Below are 12,536 nucleotides of genomic sequence, written 5' to 3'. Positions count from 1 at the left end.
CATCTGTGAAGCATAGTGGGTGTGCGGCGCCTCTCTATTGGGCTATATCACGACGTAGCCCAGATGAGCTTTGTCTGCTGTGTTTGGCCTGGCCGTATTTGCCATATCCGGCATGACGGTTATCGTCACGTGCCGTGGGGCGCCCACGCGATCCGTAGATCGATCTTGTTTGCCTTGCCTTGTCCTCCAATATGTCTCGCAGGTCTGGCGCATTTCCCCATGCCTTGGTATTTTTTGAGCGACGCCGGGGTGCGGCTTGAGTGGATGGCCGAGAGGCCTCTCTGTCGCGGCCACGAGGTGGCCGGTCGGCCGCGTCATGCGCTGGTGATGTAGGTTTAGGTGCTTCCTCCTCTAATCGGGGTAGCAGCCTGCGCTTTGGGTAGCTCTTGGAGGGGCGTTCGAGTTCGTACTCTTCGGCCGCAAGGACTTCAGTCCATCTGTCGGCTAGCAAGTCTTGGTCATCTCTAAGCTGCTGCTATTTTTTCTTGAGGCTGCGCGCCATGGACATAAGCCTACATTTGAAACACTCTTGTTCGACGAGATCCTCAGGCACGACAAATTCGTCGTCGTCGAGGCTTGCCTCGTCTTCGGAGGGAGGCATGTAATTATCGTCCTCTACCTCTCTGTCTGCCGCTCTCTCATGAGGGCTAGCTTCTCCATCCTCCTATGCTGAATCCTGCTGGAGGGGGTTGTCTTCGGCACTGTCTAGGGTGTTATTACCTCCCGTGCCGGAATTGCCGTTTTTTCTTTGGCGGGATTTAGAGCGGCGCCGCTGACGCTGGCGCTTAGGCTGCTTCTTGGAGGGGTCATCCTCCGTTGTTCCATCGACATTCCCTTCTTTTGGGGTGTCCACCATGTATATGTCATATGACGAGGTGGCCTTCCAGTGCCCTATAGGCGCTGTTTCTTGGTCGTCTCCTGCATCGGCGTCCATACCGTCGATGTCTTCAGAGTCGAAGTCGAGCATGTCGGTTAAATCATCGACATTGGCTACAAAGTGGGTGGTGGGTGGGCCTCGAATTCCTTCATCGTCCGCATCCCAACCTTGCTGACCATAGTCCGGCCAGGGATCTACTGATAAAGAGAGAGACTTTAGTGAATTCAGAATGTCGCCAAAGGGCGAGTGCTGAAAGATGTCCGCAGCGGCAAACTCCATGATCGGCGCCCGATCGGGTTCGATCGACAGGGGCGCGGAAGGTTCAGAGTCCGGAAAGGAGTCCGGTACCTTGGAGTCACGATCTTCGCAAAGGACAAGGCTGGTGTTCGGCTCGATCGCCGTAGAGATTGCAGCCCCCGAGGCGGTGTCCAGCCACCCGTCCTCGATTGGCGCAGTCGGCTCCGAGCTAAGGGTCAGAGCGGACACTGGGGCGGCCTCCTGGGCATTGTTCAGCGCCAGAGCTAGATCATGCCCATCGTGACAATGCGACGCGCTCGGCTGTGGCTCGAACCCTTCGAAGATCAAGTCTCTGCGGACGTCAGTCGTGTAGTTCAAACTTCCAAATCTGACTTGATGGCCAGGGGCGTAGCTGTTGATCTACTCCAGATGGCCAAGCGAATTGGCCCGCAGTGCAAAGCCGCCGAATACGAAGATCTGTCCGGGGAGAAAAGTCTCACCCTGGACCGCATCGTTGTTGATGATCGGAGGAGCCATCGGGCCTAAAGATGACGACACAGAGGAACTCTCAATGAAATAACCAATGTCGGTGTCAAACCCGGCGGATCTCGGGTAGGGGTTCCCGAACTGTGCGTCTAGGCGGATGGTAACAGGAGACGAGGGACACGATGTTTTTACCCAGGTTCGGGCCCTCTCGATGGAGGTAAAACTCTAATCCTGCTTGATTAATATTGATGATATGGGTAGTACAAGAGTAGATCTACCACGATATCAGAGAGGCTAAACCCTAGAAGCTAGCCTATGGTATGATTGTTGTTCGTCCTACGGACTAAAACCCTCCGGTTTATATAGACACCGGAGAGGGCTAGGGTTACACAGAGTTGGTTACAATGGGAGGAGATCTACATATCCGTATCGCCAAGCTTGCCTTCCACGCCAAGGAAAGTCCCATCCGGACACGGGACAAAGTCTTCAATCTTGTATCTTCATAGTCCAGGAGTCCGGCCAAAGTATATAGTCCAGTCATCCGGACACTCCCTAATCCGAGACTCCCTCACCCCTCATGTAGATAGTACGGGTGTGTTCAGAACAGCACAAAACACACTTAACCCCAATGATCTGGTCCTTGAAGGAGATGCTAGTGCGGCGAACCAGGCAATCGGACTATGCGGCTTTATTACTCTCACTTAGCCATAGGAGTTTGACAATAAGATTGTAGGCGCAACCGCTGGTATTGTTTGATGACCCGAACATGGGTGTTGTAGGCGCCCGTCCTGGTAAAGACCGGGCCATCTCGTAACGCGGAAAAAATCACAAGATATTTCTAATTGGTCACAGAATAGCTGACCAACTCTCGCCGCATCATGACAGTCGGTTTTCGGCTTTCTGTACTGAGGTGTTTTATTCGGATGAGCCAGAAACACAATCACAGTAGTTCTCCCTTTACTACTTTAGTTAAACAAGCGGAACGTAAGGTAGTAACGACAGGAGCCGGACAACCCAACTATTAACCAAAGACATGATGCAGAGCCGATGCATATAATGCTATATTTGGGACGCCAAATTGTACTTTAAAAAGTGTTCGGACTTATTGTGTTATGAAGAGGTGTACGCGGCTGCATGGAGTCCCTGGCGATTGAAATCGTGCCGAGGTGTACACGACAAGCGGACTAAAGAAAAAGATGAAATACAGATTAAGAAATAAGCCAGTACCGAATAGGTTGGGTGAAAGACTGTTTTCATTATAGTCTGATTGATATGCCAAAACATATTTGTACATATAATGCTATAAGCATCGAAGCTATTTTACATGCCGAGCAAAAGGAAAAGCTGTGTATAGGCACTAAAAAAGGTGAAGAGATGATCTTTGAAGACCCTTTAGGTTCTCTGCCGTACGTCTGCGCTGCTTTTCACCTTGGTGTGTATCCTTTGAGAGGATTAATGTGCAAGTTTTCATAAGGGGCCGAGAAAAGGGTCCTTGGCACCATAAAAAAGGTGATGTGGGTTTTGGGGAACCTGAAAAAAACGAAGTTAAGAAAAAGGTAGATATAGGGGTCCAGGTATGGTTGGGCCGTATTGTGGACTTTATCCTTGATATGCCTCCATCGTCGCCCATGGTATCTTTAGTGCGTAGTTATGTGCACGTGGTACATACGCTGCAGTTCGGCTGGGGCTAAGACAGAGGCCGAATTGCTAATCGAGCTCCTGACAAGCTGGACTGTCATTTTGCAGGGTAGTACGGACTCGTTTGGCAAGGTCCGTTGCTTGAATGCCGATGTGGAGTTTGGCTTGATAAGGCCGACCTGCACTTCTGCTGCGAGGGCCGCGGTGTGTTCCTTAGTACGGAGGGAGCGATCCATGTTTCCATGGATTGTTATAACACCACGTGGTCCTGGCATCTTGATTTTAGATAAGCATAGTGCAGGACTGCATTGAAGCGGGCAAATGCAGTTCGTCCGAGCAGTGCATGATAGCCACTACGGAAAGGGACGATGTCGAAGATCAAGTCTTCGCTTTGGAAGTTGTCTAGCAAACCGAAGATGACTTCCAATATGATTGAGCCCGTGCAGCGGGCCTCTACACCAGGTATTACTCCTTTAAAGGTAGTTTTGGTGGGCTTGATTATTGACGAGTCAATACGCATTTTCCAGACTGTGTCCTAATAGAGTAGGTTAAGACTACTGCCGCCATCCATGAGGACTCTCATGAGGTGGAATCCATCGATAATTGGGTCGAGGACCAACGCGTCTGAGCCTCCATGACGGATACTGATCGGATGGTCTCTGCGACCGAAAGTGATCGGGCATGCTGACCATGGGTTGAACTTTGGGGTCACTGGCTCTATCGCATAGATGTCCCTTAACGCACGCTTGCGCTCCCTCTTGGGGATGTGAGTAACGTATATCATGTTCACCGTTTTGACATCAGGGGGAAATTTCTTCTGTCCCCCTGTGTTCGATGGGCGAGGCTCCTCGTCATCATCCTTGCTGGGCGACCCTTTCCCCTTGTGCTCGGTGTTTAACTTACCAGCCTGCTTAATAACCCAACAACTTCTGTTGGTATGGTTGGCAGGCTTGTCAGGGGTGCCGTGAATCTGGCAAGGTCGATTGAGTATTCGGTCCACGCTAGATGAACTGTCTTTGTTTCTTTTGAATGGCCTCTTCCGCTGACCGGGTTTGGAGCCACTGAATCCGGTGTTGATAGCCGTATCTTCAGCATTGTAAGTGTTGCTCTGACGCTTGTTTTTGCTGCGTTGGGGCCTGCCGCTTCTGTTCCTGGCTTCAGAAGTGCCAGGGTCACTAGTACTGTTGTTGCTACGAGCTAGCCAGCTATCCTCGCCTGCGCAAAAGCGGGTCATGAGTGATGTGAGGCTGCCATGGAATTCGGCTTTTCTTGCCCGAGGTGTCGGGAGGGCCATTCATTGCGAATGCTGTGTTTAAAGGCGGCTAAAGCCTCGGTGTCCGGACAATCAACAATTTGGTTCTTCTTGATTAGGAACCTGGTCCAGAATGTTTTGGCTGACTCTCTAGGCTGCTGGACTATGTGACTGATGTCATCGGTGTCTGGGGGCCGGATATTAGTGCCTTGGAAGTTGTCTCTGAAGGCATCCCTCCAAGTCTTCCAGCTTCCAATAGAGTTTTCTAGGAGACTGTTTAGCCAGTGCCGAGCTGGTCCCTTGAGCTTTAGGGGGAGGTATTTGATGGCATGTAAATCGTCACCACGAGCCATGTGAATGTGGAGAAGAAAGTCTTCAATCCATACTGCGGGATCTGCCATTGTATGATTCAATGTTCACGGGTTTAAACCCTTCTGGGAACTGGTGCTCCATTACCTCATCGGTGAAGCATAGGGTGTGTGTGGCGTCTCTATGTTGGGCAACGTCACGAGTAGTTCGGATGGAGTCCGTATGCGATTTTTGGCCCGGGTGAAGTTGTGCTTGTCACGCCAGGCCTGATGGCCGTCTTCTCACGCAGGGGCACGCCCCCTTGATCCATAGATTGATCTGGTCTGACCGGCTCTTTTAGCTTGGTCCTGCCATATGTCATAAGTCTATCCTGCAGCTACTATCTCTCTACCTTTATGGCGTGGTGGTGCGGGCTGGTGTTCGGCTTGAGTTGCTGCTCTGTTCCGGCCATGTGGTAGTTGGTCAGGTCCGCCGGCAGTGTTACGCATTGGCGGTATAGGCTCTAGGGCCTCATCATCGAATTGAGGTAGCAGCTTGCGCTTCGGATAACTCTTAGTTGGGCATTCGAGGCCGTATTCCTCGGCTACTAGGACATCAGTCCATCTGTCATTGAGCAAATCCTACTCAGCTTGAAGCTGCTGTTGCTTCTTTTTCAGGCTTCTTGCAGTGGCTATTAGCCGGCGCTTAAAGTGCTCTTGTTCAAGGGGTTCCTCTGGCAAGATGAATTCTTCGTCGCCGAGGCTCTCGTCTTCTTCAGAGATCGGTAAGTAGTTACTATCCTCTGAGCCCTCCCTCCTGATAGGATCGTTGGGGTTGACTTGCCCATCCTCCCAACCATCCTGTTCAGATGTTGGCTCGGCAGGGGCATCTTGTTCTTCGGCGTTCTCCGCGGTATTATTGTCTCCGGTGCCAGTATTGCTATCTTTTTCGCGACGTGATTTCGAGCGGCGTCGCTGGCGTCGACGCTTCGATGGTGCCTCAAAAGGCTTGTCCTCGACGGGACCTTTCCCACCATCGCCGTCATCCTCTTTCGGTGTGTCCACCATATACACATCATATATGGAAGTGGCCGTCCAGCGTACAGTAAACAACGGGTTCTAGCTTTGCTCCTCTTCGGCATCGTCGTCCATACCGTCGATGTCTTCGGAGGTGTGATCGAGCATGTTGGTTATGTCCTCGACAATGGCTATAAAGTGGGTGGTGGGTGGGACGTAAAATTCCCCGCTCTCGGCCCCTAGTGTGGGCTGGGCATAGTTTGGAAGCGATCCTTCTGTAATGGGAAGAGATCACATTAATTCTAGGGCCTCGTTTAAGAGTGCGGTCTGGACAGGGAAGCGAGAGTCCGTGGAGCAGGGCGGGGCAGGAGTTCCCTAGCCGAGCTCGCATGATGCAGACCTCGAGAGTTTGGAGCTGGCGTTCAAGAGTGAGTCCGGCTTCGTGTTGATGAAGGGAGCCTGGTATGACTCCGGGCTTGCCGGTGAAACGATCCCCTCCGTATCTCCGGTATTGAGCCCTATGGCTGCGGGGAGTCCAACGGGCTCTAAACTCCCGTCTTCGGACTCGGTGAGGTGTTCCTGATCTAAGGCCGGAGCTGTGGTTGAGGTCGCGAACCCTTGGAAGATCAAGTCTCCTCAAATATCAGCGACATAGTTTAGGTTTCCAAAACTGATCTGATGACCAGGGGTGTAATTGTCGATCTGCTCCAAATGGCCAATTGAATTGGCACACAGTGTGAAGCCGCTGAATGTGAAGATTTGGCCGGGGAGAGAAGTCCCCCTCAGGGTGGTATTGTTGTACATGATTGATGGAGCCATCGAGCCTTGTGGCAATTACACATTGGAACTCTCAATGAAAGCACCAATGTCGGTGTCAAAATCGGCAGATCTCGGGTAGGGGGTCCCGAACTGTGTGTCTAAGGATCAAAGGTAACAGGAGGTAGGGGACAAGATGTTTACCCAGGTTCGGGCCCTATTAATGGAGGTAATACCCTACTTCCTGCTTGATTGACTTTGATGAGTATAGGGGTTACAAGAGTTGATCTACCTCGAGACCGTAATGGCTAAACCCTAGATGTCTAGCCTGTATGATTGTGATTGCCTCTACGGACTAAACCCTCCGGTTTATATAGGCACCGGAGGGGACTAGGATCGTACAAAGTCGGTTTGCAGATGAAGGGAACTATACATCCGGATGCCAAGCTTGCCATCCACACAAAGAAGAGTCCTGTTCGAACACGGGAGAAGGCCTTCTATCACGTATCTTCACGGCCCATTAGTCCGGCCCATGTCACATAGGTCAGCTCCCGGAGGACCCCACAGTCCAGGACTCCCTCACTTGCGGTGGCCCAAACCTGGGTAAAACTTCCTGTGTGATCTCTGCCATGCTGCCTCTCGTTCGTGTGCTCTTTGTGCAACGCGACGTCCCCCTGCCGAAACGGAAAGGTGTCTCCTGGTCCCATAGGTGGTCGTGGTTTCCCGTGACATGTTTTCACTGGAATTTTCATTGCTGCCTTCTCCTGTATCATCAACATAAAACTCATGCATGCTCTTAATGGGACTATTCAACAATTGATCACCACAATAATTTCCCACTTGATCAATACCGGTAAGATGAGAAGGGAAGAGAAGAATTTCCTTGCGAAGAAGGGTACCAGCGTTAGGATGGAGATCAGTGAAGGGAAACTTGGTCTCATCAAAAACAATATCTCGTGAGATATAGACATGACCAGTGGAGACATCTAAGCATTTTGCACCCTTGTGTTGAGCACTGTACCCAAGAAAAACGCACTGTTTGGAGCGAAACATAAGTTTTCGACTATTGTAGGGACGGAGGTTGGGCCAACATGCACACCCAAACACTCGAAGAGATGTATAATCTGGTTTTGTGTGGAGAAGTCGTTCTAGCGTAGTTTCATTATTTATGACACAACTGGGAAGCATGTTGATAATATGAATAACTGTGAGGAAAGCCTCATCCCAAAATTTGAGAGGCATGGTGGCGCTAGCTAGAAGGGCTCAATGATGTGTCGATGCTTGCGTTCAGCAGACCCGTTTTGTTGGTGAGCATGGGGGCATGGTACATGATGGGATAGGCCAAGGGATTGAAAGGAGTTCAATTTTTTGTACTCCCCTCTGCAATCAGATTGGGCAACAATGATTTTGCTATCGAATTTTTGTTCAACGAGAAATTGAAAGTTCTGAAAACCTTGAAAAACGTCGGATCTTTTCTTAAGAAGATAAATCCAAGAAAATTTACTGTAATCATCAATGAAACTCACATAGTAAGTGTGTCTACCAATAGAGCTAGGGGCAGGACCCCAAACATCAGAAAGGATTAATTATAAAAGTTTGTTAGAAACACTAGTGGATATTGGATAGGGTAACTGATGACTTTTAGCTCATTGGCATGAATCAAAAATATTTTCTATATTTCTCTCACCAACATACGGGAGCTTATTTTTCCTAAGCAATCTTTCAACTAGAGAAAAAGAAGCATGGCTTAATCTATCATGCCACCATGTTGACGAAAGTTTGACAACACCATAGGCTTGTTTATTGAATCTTCTAATCTCCAGAATCAAAGGATAGAGCCCTCGAACACATCAACCTCGATAGAGTACTTTCTTCGTGACCTAATCCTTGATCAAAAAGAAATATGGGTGAAACTCAAGGAAGACATGATTATCAATGGCAATTCTATGGACAGAAAGAAGATTTTCGTGGGCACTAGGAACATGCAAAATTTTCCTAAGATGAATTTTACGATGAGGGGTACCAAAAAAGGAGTGACTAATGTGACGGATCCTCATACCTTCTCCACTAGCAGTGTGGATTTGGTCTTTGCCGCAGTACTTCTCCTTCATGGTCACCTTCTCAAGCTCATTGGTGATGTGCTTTGTAGCTCCACTATCGACGTACCAGTTCGTGTCCACCCAGTAGGAGCCATCAATAGCAGCAACAACTTTGTCCTCATCCTGGGAGGAGTCATCATCTTCATCATAATGATACCAGCAGTCCTTCGCCATATGACCAATTTTGCCCCAGATCTGGCATCATGGGGCGTCCGGATGGGACTTGCTAGAGTTGCCGCCGCGACGACTTTTGGTGTTGTTGGAGCGTCCAGCGCGAGGAGTGGAGCCACCATCGTTCCCACTACCTCCAGATCTTCCCTTGTTCCGGGAAGTGCTGCGGGAGCGAGGGCCACCGCCATGGTCGTGAGAGGCGGCCTTTGACGAAGACTTCACACCACTGCCCGACCCATGGAATTGGGCCATGCGCTAGTCGAAGTTGCTGAGCATGGCGAAGAGTTCGTCGATGGTGACGGGCGTGATGCGGGCGTCGTGGGCGGAGACGAGTGGCTGATAGTCCAGATCCAACCCGTGAAGGATGTACGAGATGAGCTCATCATCCTGGATGGGCTTTCCGGCGGTGGCAAGTTCATCAACAAGACCGTGCATGAAGGCAAAGAAGGAAGCCATCCATTGGTTTCCCTTCTGCGCGTTGATTAGCGAGGTCCGGATGTTGTTGACGCGATTGAGGGACTGCGATGAGAACATGCCCACCACCATCTCCCAGAGCGCATGCACCATGGTGACCGTGATCTCCGTGACAAGCACCTCTTTTGAGAGGTTGTTGAGTAGGTAGCCGAGTACCTACTGGTCCTCCCTGACCTAGATAGGCTGGAGAGGGTTGGGCGCAGAAGACTCCTTTTCGTCCTTGTCCTTCATGACAAGAAGTTCGACCGGTTCGGGCGTGGTGCCGTTGACATGGACGAAGACACTAGTGCCTCTCAGCCGCGGTGTGATCTGGGTGCGCCATAGCACGTAGTTCATGCGAGAGAGTTTCTCCGTGACCTGGCTATTGAGGTTTGGATGGAAGGTACTGGAGGAACACATGGCTAGGCGCTCAATGATAGGAAGCTAGATTGGAATTGGAAGGAGGAAGGCTCTGACTACCTTATGCGTTAGCAGAAACGTCTTACCTCGATGGGAGGCGACGGGTTGTGTTATATGGCAGGGGTGCACCTCCCTAGAACAGCGCATAGAAAGGTTGTTGGAGATAAGATTACAAGAGAATTACTTGAAGAGAAAGAGACAAGTTGGTTACATAGAGATAGAGATAACCTAAGAACCAATCCTATCTCAATACTACTCCAAAGCCACGATAGAACTCCAACAGAAGACGTGACGTGCCAGGATAGATGGTGTGGCATTAAGTGTTTAACAGTTACTTGATGCACTCATTGGGCAAGAACAACTTATTTTGCTGATGTAATGATAGCTTGTGGAACTAAGACTACAGTTGGTGCAAAGGACATACTCCCTCTGTTCTAAAATTCTTGTCTTAGATTTGTCTAGATACGAATTTTGGGACGGAGGGAGTAGTAATCTTTGATGCGTTCTAGAGAGACCATGGTTAATCATCATCTATCATTTGTTGCTGAATATATATTGAGAGAATATAAACACTGATTTACAATGTAGAGACATGAATACTTATAATTTAAGGTGGAAACTTGCGGTGCACCCGACTTTGGTTGCCCTATCTGAAAGTGTTAATTTTCGAAACTCAACGTAGCTGAAAGTGAAAATCCCAATTTTGTTTCCTGAGTTGGGTTTGAATTCTTGTAACATGGTAGATATATGTTCTGTCTACGTCCATGAATTTTTGTCATAATTTTCTTAAACTTCTACATAGAGTTATTGAGAATGGGTGTACGACAAGCATTGGTGCACCATATGTTTTCATAATTTGCCAATGGTACACTGGGATGACTACTTTCAGTCTGTTTGGACTGATGCAATGCTAATGGTCAAAGTCAAACACTTGCACATCTCCAGCCTCCAGGACATGATAGACGAGGCTCTGTAGGATGTACTAATTCATTATGTGTAGAGGTGCACAAAAGTTATATGTGCGCTGAGCCAGCCATTTCAGATTACTTGATTTTGATGGTGTAAGATTTTTCAAATTAGTGACTAGTATCAGTGATTTGGATTTTACCAGTCTATACAAGTCTTTTGGGTGCAAGGGTGTGCCACTGGCAGGTTATTTAGTTGTACCCGCTGATACGTCTCCAATGTATCTATAATTTTTGATTGTTCCATGCTATTATATTACCCGTTTTGGATGTTTATGGGCTTTACTTTACACTTTTATATCATTTTTGGGACTAACCTACTAACCGGAGGCCCAGCCCGAATTGCTGTTTTTTTGCCTATTTCAGTGTTTCGAAGAAAAGAAATATCAAACGGAGTCCAAACAGAATGAAACCTTCGGGAGCGATCTTTTTGGAACAAACGTGATCCAGAGGACTTGGAGTGGAAGTCAAGAAAGAACCGAGGCAGCCACGAGGGTGCCCGACGCGCCCCCTAGGGCTGGGCGTGCCCCCACCCTCGTGGGCCCCTCGGGCATCCACCGACCTACTTCTTCCTCCTATATATACCCATGTACCCCTAAAACATCAGAAGCGACCACGAAAAACTATTTCCACCGCCGCAACCTTCTGTATCCGCAAGATCCCATCTTGGAGCCTTTGCCGGTGCTGCACCGGAGGGGGAATCGACCATAGAGGGCCTCTACATCATCTCCAAGGCCTCTCCGATGAATTGTGAGTAGTTTACCACAAACTTTCGGGTCTATAGTTTTTAGCTAGATGGCTTCTTCTCTCTCTTTGAATCTCAATACAAAGTTCTCCTTGATGTTCTTGGAGATCTATTCGATGTAACTCTTTTCGCAGTGTGTTTGTCGAGATCGGATGAACTGTGGGTTTATGATCAAGTTTATCTATGAGAAATATTTGAATCTCCTCTGAATTCTTTTATGTATGATTAAGTTATCTTGGCAGGTCGCTTCGAATTATCAGTTTGGTTTGGCCTACTAGATTGATCTTTCTTGCAATGGGAGGAGCGCTTAGATTTGGGTTCAATCTTGTGGTGTCCTTTCCTAGTGACAACATGGGCAGCAAGGCACGTATTGTATTGTTGCCATCAAGGATAAAAATATGGGGTTTATATCATATTGCATGAGTTTATCCCTCTACATCATGTCATCTTTCTTAATGCGTTACTCTGTTCTTATGAACTTAATACTCTAGATGCATGCTGGATAGCGGTCGATGTGTGGAGTAATAGTAGTAGATGCAGGCAGGAGTCGGTCTACTTGTCTCGGATGTGATGCCTATATACATGATCATGCCTAGATAATCTCATAATTATTCGCTTTTATATCAATTGCTCGACAGTAATTTGTTCACTCACCGTAATACTTATGCTATCTTGAGAGAAGCCACTAGTGAAACCTATGCCCCCGGGGTCTATCATTTATCATATAAGCTTTCAATCTAGTTTTATTTGCATCTTTACTTTTCCAATCTGTATCATAAAATACCAAAAATATATTTATATTATCTTATTATCTCTATCAGATTTCGCTTTCGCATGTGGCCTTGAAGGGATTGACAACCCCTTTATTGCGTTGGTTGCGAGGTTCTTGTTTGTTTGTGTAGGTGCGTGGGACTTTTGAGGAGCGTCCTACTGGATTGATACCTTGGCTCTAAAAAACTGAGGGAAATACTTATGCTACTATTGCTGCATCACCCTTTCCTGTTCAAGAAAAACCAATGCAAGCTCAAGACGTAGCAAGAAGGATTTCTGGCGCCGTTGCCGGGGAGGTCTTCGCTCAAGTCAAGACATACCAAGTACCCATCACAAACTCATCTCCCTCGCACTTACATTAT

Source organism: Triticum aestivum, chromosome 7B, assembly GCF_018294505.1.
Source record: "Triticum aestivum cultivar Chinese Spring chromosome 7B, IWGSC CS RefSeq v2.1, whole genome shotgun sequence".
Taxonomy (NCBI): Eukaryota; Viridiplantae; Streptophyta; class Magnoliopsida; order Poales; family Poaceae; genus Triticum; species Triticum aestivum.
The sequence above is the reverse complement of the archived record's forward strand: the minus strand, read 5'-3'. Positions refer to the sequence as shown.